We start from the raw sequence: 9,847 nt of genomic DNA on the forward strand, positions 1-9,847 counted from the left end.
ATTTTCTGCCCTGCTTGAAATATGTTTGCAAAGAGGCACCACCAGCTTGGCTGATGGTTTCATCTGTGTCCTGTGGTGGGTCTGCTGCAGCTGGCTGGCACCAGTTGTGTCCAGCATGGGGCAGCCCCCAGCCTCTTCTCATGGATGCTACCCCTATAGCTCCCCTGCTACCAAAACCTGGCCACCTTCACCCAATACACATGTGTACACAGATAAAGAGATGTACTTCATTAAAACAGCAAGCACCAGTGACGGTGACCTCTTTGAGAGCTATTGTTATGGACTGACTGGGAGCAGTAAATGCTGGCAAGTCAGGGCAAAGGCCACACAGAAGTTCCTTACTTCTCCCAGGGTTAAAAGAAAGCACAGAAAACTAAATGCTAGTTTTGCTCACACTTACAGTTATGGGCCAAGTACAGCTGGAACAGTCCAGGAACTGGACATGTAAGATTTACTGTGGACTACTACCTGGAGGCTGCCTTTCCTCTGTGATTATTATATTTTCGGTTTCATGCCTTCCTAGTTATGTTTGGATTCATTAAACATGAATCCTACACAACTAAGCCTGAAATGACTGTGTGCTGGAAGTGGTGTTGCTAATTGCTTGTACTGTTGCTAATGGCTAAAGAAAGTCTAGTAGACTCACAGGGGAAAAAAAAGGAAATTGGATATTTTAATCAGACTAATGCAGATTAAAACGCAGCTAATAAGCGTCATGTGAAAAGCTTATATTTAAATAAAAATGTAATTTTCTTGTGGAAATTAGCATTCCATTTATAGGCCTGTTTGTTTGTGACTTTCTAAAACTACAGATGGCCTATATTTTAGGGTATTCATGATAACAGTAGAAGAGAGAAAAAATCTCATGAAAGGTTTTCTTTTTGCAAAGAACCTTCACATTTATATCTATTAGATTAATAGAATTTATATCATTAAAATGTTTCTACAAAATGGAAAATCAGAATGTTTCCCTTGGGTTTTGTGATTTTGTCTAACTCCACATGGGTGACTTTCGTCACTATGGGTGACTTTGTAGGTATCTTTTTCCTTTGCATGTGGAAATAAGAGCATTAATTTGACATACGATCTTACACAATTTTAGTTTATTTTTGTAGTTTTATTAGTTTACTGCAGAATTTTGATTCTGGTAAATAGCAAGAACTTCATTACTTCACATCTAGGATTTGCTGCTTATGTAGGGGCATGAAAATTACTTGTAAACCTGATATTATTTACAGGATTTTCAGAAGAAAATGCACAGGGAAACAAAACACATGATGGAGGGAGGGATACTGTAGAACAGTAAGAGAGCAGCTGTTTGGAAAACATTCCTGAGAAAAAGTTTCATATTGTCCAAAAAGTTGTTTCATACATAACCAAACACCAGTGCTTAGAACAGCCAGAGAGAGAACTTTTCTTGTGGCAGAAATACAGAAAAGCAATCCCTGAGGACTGACTCCCCGGGAACTGGAGACCAGCACAGAGCAAAGCCTCATGGAAACAAACTTGCAAAGCCTCAAAAGGCATTTTTCATTTTTCAGAGTTCCTCTTAACACGCTGCTGGTGGTTTAAGATCTTTCAGAATAATGTAGTAAGTTGACGCTAGACAGAAGAAGAGGAGAGAGACAAGAGAAGAGAGAAGAGGAGAAGAGAAGAGAAGAGAAGAGAAGAGAAGAGAAGAGAAGAGAAGAGAAGAGAGATTTTGAGGAAGACTTGCATTGCTAATTAGTAACCCCCTTTTCTCCCTACCTTACTTTCAGAGTACATGCAAATATCTCAACACATTTTTATTTTCTGACATGTGCAAAATAAATATATACCTTTAGATACTTACATACTCTATGTTGTTGCACAATTTGCATCAATCAATTGAAAATAAAAGGCATATTCTCTTTTCTGTTCTTTTATGGTATTCTATATGACTACTAGCTGGACATTTTTCCACTGTAGGGCACACTAAGCTAATAGACGTGCCTTGCTTCTGACAGTGCTCTGGCTATTCTCTGCTGGCAGGTGGCCAATTGGCCAAACAGAGAGCAGTTTCACAGCTGAAGATCTCAGAGTCTGAAAAGTTCTAAGAAGTTCCTCTGCCCTATTCCACCCATGTAGATCAGATGAATCAGGATCAGAAGTCACACACAGCACTTAGCACCACTAATGTCGGTACAAGAAACTGAAAGAGCACAGAGATTTCAAAAACATTCTGCTTATTCAGCTACTGGTTGTAGCAGGTGATAAATATACATCAATCAATGCAAAGAAATGAAAAATATTTTTTTCCTCTGTGAATACACTCTACTTAGAGAATACTGAGGGAAATTCTGAAAACAAATTTGTACAATTATATTTTATTAGAAAAATAAAACCAGCTTGTAGTGAGATCAGAATATCGACAGAATAGGTGATAGTAGAAGGCATCTCTCTGAAATTCAGTACCCTGCATGACAGTGGTAAACATCCCAACAGAACGGTTTGATAGGTCTGAAGAACCTGATGTAATGGAAAAAACTGAGGGTTATTTTCCTGGTTTGGGGGAAAAGTTTCTGAGGTGGCTGAGGAACACATTCTGCAATTATTTTGAGTGTAGGATGTCATTTTAAACATTAGAAATAAACATGTGCAAAAAGTAAGAGGGCTTCTATTGAAGCAAAAATGAAGGTTTCTGTGGTAGATTTCCTTTTGCACACAGAATCAATCAGGTTGGAAGAGACCTCTGGGATCATCGAGTCCAACCATTGCCCTGACACCACCATGTCAACTAGACCATGGCACTAAGTGCCATGTCCAGTCTTAAACACATCCAGAGATGGTGACTCCACCACCTCCCTGGGCAGCCCATTCCAGTGTCTAATGACCCTTTCTGAAAAGAAATGCTTCCTAATGTCCAACCTGAACCTCCCCTGGTGAAGCTTGAGGCTATGTCCTATTGCTAGTTGCCTGGGAGAAGAGGCCGACTCCCACTCTGCTACAACCTCCCTTCAGGTAGTTGTAGACTGCAATAAGGTCACCTCTGAGCCTCCTCTTCTCCAGGCTAAACAACCCCAGCTCCCTCAGCCGTTCCTCATAGGTCAGACCCTCCAGACCCTTCACCAGCTTGGTCGCCCTCCTCTGGACTCGCTCCAACACCTCAACATCTTTCTTGAAGTGCGGGGCCCAGAACTGAACACAGTATTCAAGGTGCGGCCTCACCAGTGCCGAGTAGAGAGGGACGATCACTTCCCTAGACTGGCTGGCTACACTATTCTTAATAGAGGCCAGGATGCCATTGGCCTTCTTGGCCACCTGGGCACACTGCTGGCTCATGTTCAGCCGGCTGTCGATCAGCACCCCCAGGTCTCTTTCCGCTGGGCCGCTTTCTAACCACTCTTCCCCCAGCCTGTAGAGCTGCATGGGGTTGTTGTGGCCGAAGTGTAAGACCCGGCACTTGTTCTTGTTGAACCTCATGCCGTTGGTCTCAGCCCATCTCTCTAACCTGTCCAGATCCCTCTGTAGGGCCTTCCTACCCTCCAGCAGATCGACACTCCCACCCAGCTTGGTGTCATCTGCAAATTTACTGAGGGTGCACTCAATCCCTACGTCTAGATCATCTATAAAGATACTGAACAGCACCGGCCCCAGAACTGAGCCCTGGGGAACACCGCTAGTGACCGGCCGCCAGTTGGACTTTGCCCCATTCACCACCACTCTCTGCGCTCGGCCATCCAGCCAGTTTTTAACCCATTGAAGAGTTCACCCATCCAAGCCCCGGGGCAGCCAGTTTGTCTAGGAGGATGCTTTTGGAAAAAGATGAAAGATATAGGCAAACAGCAAGTTATGGGGAAACTGCAAGACTGGTGATCTGATAACATGGTCACATGGGTTTTGAATCAACATACGGTCACGTCTCACCAGATGAGAGAATAATTGGGGATCTACAGCTGCCTGCAACATACACTCGTCTGTCTGTTCAGGAGAGGGTTAACAGGGGAGGGAACAGCCTCCAGGCCTCCTGGTTCTGCCTTTATGATCCAAGGGAGTCCAGCTTGTGAAGTCACTGCATGACTGGAAGTAAACATCATGATATCCCATTTAGAAGAGTATCATTGTTCATTTAAAAGAATAATAAAGAAGGGCATCTCACAATTTTTCAGACTCCTGAGACTACACATATGTCTCTTTTGTGATTTATACTGGTACATTCATGATTAGTTGTACTCTTTTAATGAGGGCTGCTCCAGGCAATCCACATTTTTAAGCATAGATAATTCACTATGCACAGTACACAACAGGTAATAATACATAATTACCATAATTCTGCATTTAAAAAAATATTTCTGTTCTCACTGGATATATCCTAAACTCTAACATGTTTTCCAAAAGTAATTATTTTATTTTCTTGTTGCTTTTTTACACATTTTTGATGTTAAGATAAATAATGAGTTTACTGTCATTAGAAATGAAAATAAACGAAACTATAAAAGCTACATGACTGCTGCTTGAATCTTCAAGGGTAACTAAAAAAGACTCAGTAACAGCATCATTCTTTCTTCCCAGTTGCTGACATGATACATATCTGATACCAACTGAAGTTAGATTTGTAAGTGGCATTCTTGCAAAAGTGTTTTATATGAAGAGAATTCCTTCTTTCATTTATGTATGAACTCAAGATCATTTGCCCTGTGGAGTCCTCTTTGAAGAGTTTGTCTTCTCCACTGCCAGATAACCATAGAAAAATGAAATGAACTGAGCTAACTCTCTTAGCCAAATTTACTCTGTGGATGTGACTGCTAAGAGCACCAGGAGTTTCTAAATCTTTTATCATTGCTTTGGTTCATGAAAAGTAATTTTTTCGACTTCCATGCAATAAGAGTCCTAATTCCTGAGAAAGGTGTTGTTTTTTTTTTTTCTAGAGAGCATGCAGTGTCATGAAACTGTCATTGCTCAGGAAGTGAGCTAAAAATTTTCTCATAACTTGTTTCTACATGGAAAGCAAGACAAAGTTTGGTTACCTTTTCAGCAACAGATCTGCATCAGAACTGGAGCAGGGTAAAGCCAAGTAGATGTAAAGTCAGCTGTGATTTTCGATCATCTTGAAGATACCTACATCATTTTGATTGAAATTGAATAGCTGCAGATGGCATCTTTTAGTGCTTAATTAATAAAGCATGTTGCAGAATATTTACAGGACTCACCGGACTTATAGGAGTCCAAGTCACCTCTGTATGGGAAGGACCTGCTTAAAAGTTTACCTTTCCTTGGAAGTTCCCATGTCATTAGAACATTTGGTACTCTGGTGTGGGATGCTATTACTTTAACCGTAAAGATGTTACTGACTCTAACATTAAAATCCAAGTGTTCTGTTTCGGGGTATCTGAACTACGAAGCCTGAGCATCATTCCTCCTTCCATATGAAGAACTGTGCAAGTATTTTATACATCCTCTGTTGACTCTAGTAGATGTTTCACCTTTGCAAAAGGTACAATGGAACGCAAAAGAAGCCCTAAATGAACTGCATTGTTGATGTGCTGCTATAAAGAAGCTGGTTTATTATGCAGAATAGGTACAATGATCTAGTTTGTTCTTTGGAAAAGAAAAGGGAAACTTGATATTTTATTATTTTAGAATGGTTAGATTGTTACCTAGAATGGCTTTGCTTAGTGAGTAAATACAAGATGAATCTGCAATAACAATTGCATTATAAGTACTAGAGTGAACTCCACAAGACAGATGTATGAAGCTGATAAGAATCTGTTGCATTGTTTAATATATTAAGTTCAAGGAAATGAAGTTAAGACATATTTTTTACTGAATTCTGTATTTGACTTTCTTTTCGTATATTATTTCCATTTGTAATCATGTCTCTCTCCATCTTTCCGTTAACCTTCATCCAGGCTCAACCCAGTCTCTTCCCGTGCTATGCCCATCCACACAGCTCTCAGGGCTGACCCCATTAAGCCTCATGTCTGTTTCTTGGCCCTACCTAATATATCCTAACACTGTTCCTTGCCTGAAATCCTTTCCCTCCCTCTTTCTGTTTCTCTTTCTTTGCACTTGTCCTGGTTTCATTGGGATTTGGTTTCAGTTTGTGGCCAGCCATGGTGATCAAGGCCCTTAGCAGTTAAATGCAGGGCAGCTGACCCAGGCTGGCCCACAGGTGTATTCGATATCATTGACATCAAGTTCACTATAAAAGGGAGGGCTTGGGGGGGAGAGGTGGGGCTGCTTTTGCTCTCATCTTTTCTAGCTTATCTTTTTATTGTTCCCAATGGTTGCTATTCCTGGAGCAAATTGCTGCAACTATAATTTTGTGTGTTTTGTATTACCATTTATATTGGTTTCTTTATTTTATTAAATCTGTTTAATTTTAACCCATGAGTCTACCTTCTTTTCCCAATTCCCTTCCTTGGTCAGGGAAAACAGAAAAACCGCTATTGTTTAGCCCTGAGTGTGGGCTGAATGTAGACAGCACTGAAGAGCCAAAATGAGTGTATAGGAGCAGATACTTTAAATGGTTAAATCTGATTCTTACTTCAGGAGCTTCATTTCCAAGCTGCCAGTAGTGGATCCCCCCAAGAACATGGCTCCTGTGATGGCTGATGAGGAAAAATTGAAACTTTGGGGAATTAGGAAACTGCACCAAGACAGGACAGGGTTGTTCATGCATTAGATGCCTCAGCTGTCAGTGACAGCTATGCTGCCTATCTATGAGAAAGTCACTTAGGCAACACAGGGGTCTTAGATGGCTGAAAGTATCTCACCTAATAGATGATGAAGTTAGTAGAAATGAATCAGCTTCTTAGAGGACCTGGACAGTGTGGCCACTGAAATCTTAATGCAAAGCAAGAGCTGCAGCAGGAGTAAAACCAAACTGTTGGCAGTTTAGTGCAGGCAGGTGGAGGTGCACTGACTGGCTGAGAAGCTGGAGAACGTAAAGCAGGTGCTGTTTGCTTCCAGATCTGGAGGGCTACATCTCTGATTTTGTAGAGGCCTGCAGGAGGAGGGTCTTATGCATGCTCAGCTGTTCCTGGGTTTCTGGATAGAAACAGTAGTCAAGAATACCTTCTTTCTAGCTGGAGAGGATTTTGCCCTTTTCCTCTTGATGCACTGTAGAATCGTCTTCAGGATTTTGTTCAAAATTAGAGTGGTTTATAAGTGAACATTGATCTGTTTTTTTATATATATTAAAACAACCCCTTTTCATCTGAAAGCTAGTAGCATTTCAGTGATTTGTACATGAAACTAGATTGTTATCTTGTGTTTAAAATGAAAGAGAGAAAGTTGTGGTTTTTACTCAAACTTGGCATAATCCTGTTTTCACTGATTTTAGGCACAGTGCAGCACCGTATCCAATCTGACAGTTGGCTGTTTTGGACAAATTTTCTGCTGTGATTTTTCTTTTGAAACAGAGGATACAAATGCACTGTTAAAAGATGGAAAGGATAAGTGGGTAAGTCAACATTACTTTCAGAGTTTATTGATGCATATCACAGAGTCAAATGCTTAACTCTTCCTGGAATTTGCACTGCTCTTCCTGCAAACAGTGAAATGCATGTGCCAAGAGAATAAGGCAAGCAAGATTTGGCCCATTATGAAATGAAGCTCAGTACTGAGGCATGAAAATACTCAGCTCCAAAACAGCTTGATGATGTAACTGTGCAAGAATGCTTCAATCTATAAGCTAGCATTGTCCTGGGACACCAGAAATTCAAACATTCTAATGTATATCAATGTAAATTTAACAGATGCGTGCAAGTGAATAATGATTATCCCTAACCCAACAGCTACTAAACAGGATTTGTTGAAATGCACTATAAAATAAATAGCAGTGCCTGGGGTATCTAAATAGTAACTCTGAGAGTGCTACCAAAAGTTGGAACTTTTCTGTGGGAGGCAGGTGGGAAGAGATACCTGGGGAGGTGGGGAAAATCCTCTGATAAGGGAAAAAAGGTAAAGAAGCAGCTGATGAAAAGATTTGCTGAAGAATGAGGAGAAAAATTATAGTGGAAAGGAAGAAGAACACTTATGTAAAAAAAAAAAAAATCCCCCCCAAAAAAACAACCCAAGACACAAGGAATCTGAGGAGAAATGAGGTCAGTGTGCAGAAGACTGTGCTGTGTGAGATTATGGAAACAGAAGGGAGAAAGATCTGCAGACAGAAGGCAGCGCAGAAGGGAAAGGACTGAAGATACACACCACTATCAGAAAGAGGCAGATCTGTGTGACTGGGGACTCCTTGTTAAGAAAAACTGACAAGCCTGTCATCAGACCAGCCCCAGAAAATGGAGTGGCATGCTGTCTGTCAGAGTCAAAACCACAGCAGCTGAGGCTGAAATAGATCTGGAGGGAGGGGTCCACGCGTCACTTTGCCACGTTTTTGCTGGGATGAGTCCAGGATGACATGGCAGAATGGGAAAGGTAAAAGACTTTTTTTTATTAAAAAAAGATGGATCTGTGATCCTCAGAACAGTCACAGTTTCTAGGTAAAATCTGAGATGATGAAGGATTGCTGCCATGTAAAAGATCTGCAGGTTCTCTGTTGCTGGGATTCACCGAAAACTTCTTGAAGGGTGACTATTTCGGAAAAGAAGGTTCTTAAAATAAGACTGCTGATGAAAAAAACAAATCATGACTTTGGATCCACAGAAGTAGTTTTAGGTAGAAAGTCATCAAATGAACGGATTTTAGGTGAAACAACATATATGAGCTTGGGAAAACATTTTTTTTCCTTTTTTGCAAAATGAGGGTGATAATTTGAAGTTTCTGCTTCTTCGGCATTTGAGCCAGGATAGAGTGGTATCTCCAGAAGTGCAGGGTGACTTCCCCAGCTGGGAAACCCTGGCTAAGCAAGGAAACACAGAAAGCAAGCAGCCTGACCATGGCAGTGGATGCTTTGTGGAGCCCTAATGACAATGGTATTGAAAATGCGTCCTCTCCTCTCCTGAGAAATATACTACTTTCTTCCTGTGAGTTATAACCCTAGTAAGTGCAGGTGCTACAATTTGAATGTGCCACATGCCTGTTGTGAGATGCCCCATTTCTTTCCCAGGAAGAAGTTCCACTTAAACAGAAAGAAAATGATTGTACTTGTTGAAACCAGAAATATTGGCAGTGACTGAGTTCAAATGGTTTAGACTGACATTTTCCTTCCTGGATAAAAGAGCAAGATGATGGAAGCTGAAAGATGATGCATGAAAGAAATGCTAAGACAAGGACACACAACAAATTTTAAAGCAATTTGCAAATGAATTTGGCTGCTGAATTTGAGTGCAGAGTTGGTTTTGCCAGAGCTCATAAAAGTGGTGCTCTCTCCATGTGTGCTTTTGTCTAAATATCTCACAGCAGAAGGGCTGTTTTCAGCCAAACAGTTGCTCACTATCTTGGAGAGCTACTACTGAACTTTAGTATGTTATCTTCTCTATGGGTCAGAGGCTTCCTGGGTGGTAAGTCTGGCTCATACAATGTTTGTCTGCTGGTCAGTTAGTTGAGCTATCATCTGAACCACTTTTGATGATTCCTGATTCACAGTCTGGACTCCTTGTGTTTCAAAAATTTTTTTTCCACTGCTATTTTATTTGTGCCAGGCTTTTTTTGACCTTAATCCCATCTATGCCAAGGTGAGAAGTAGCAGCTTGAACACCCCATGTGCAAACCTCCTGACAGACAACAGGAACCACGGGAAGAAGAAGATCTGTTGACCTCAGATAAATCTAATGGAGACTGCACCAACTGCATCTATATTGGTGTTTCGCTTCAGATCTCCTGCTGTGTCTTGGCTTGGTTCACAGAGAGGTTTTGTTGTGCATGAATTATAATCTTTTCTAGGGAAAACTAAACTAGAGCTCCACTGCAGGTGAGGGCCTAAACGTCC

This window comes from Nyctibius grandis, chromosome 7 (genome assembly GCF_013368605.1).
Source record: "Nyctibius grandis isolate bNycGra1 chromosome 7, bNycGra1.pri, whole genome shotgun sequence".
Classification (NCBI taxonomy): domain Eukaryota; kingdom Metazoa; phylum Chordata; class Aves; order Nyctibiiformes; family Nyctibiidae; genus Nyctibius; species Nyctibius grandis.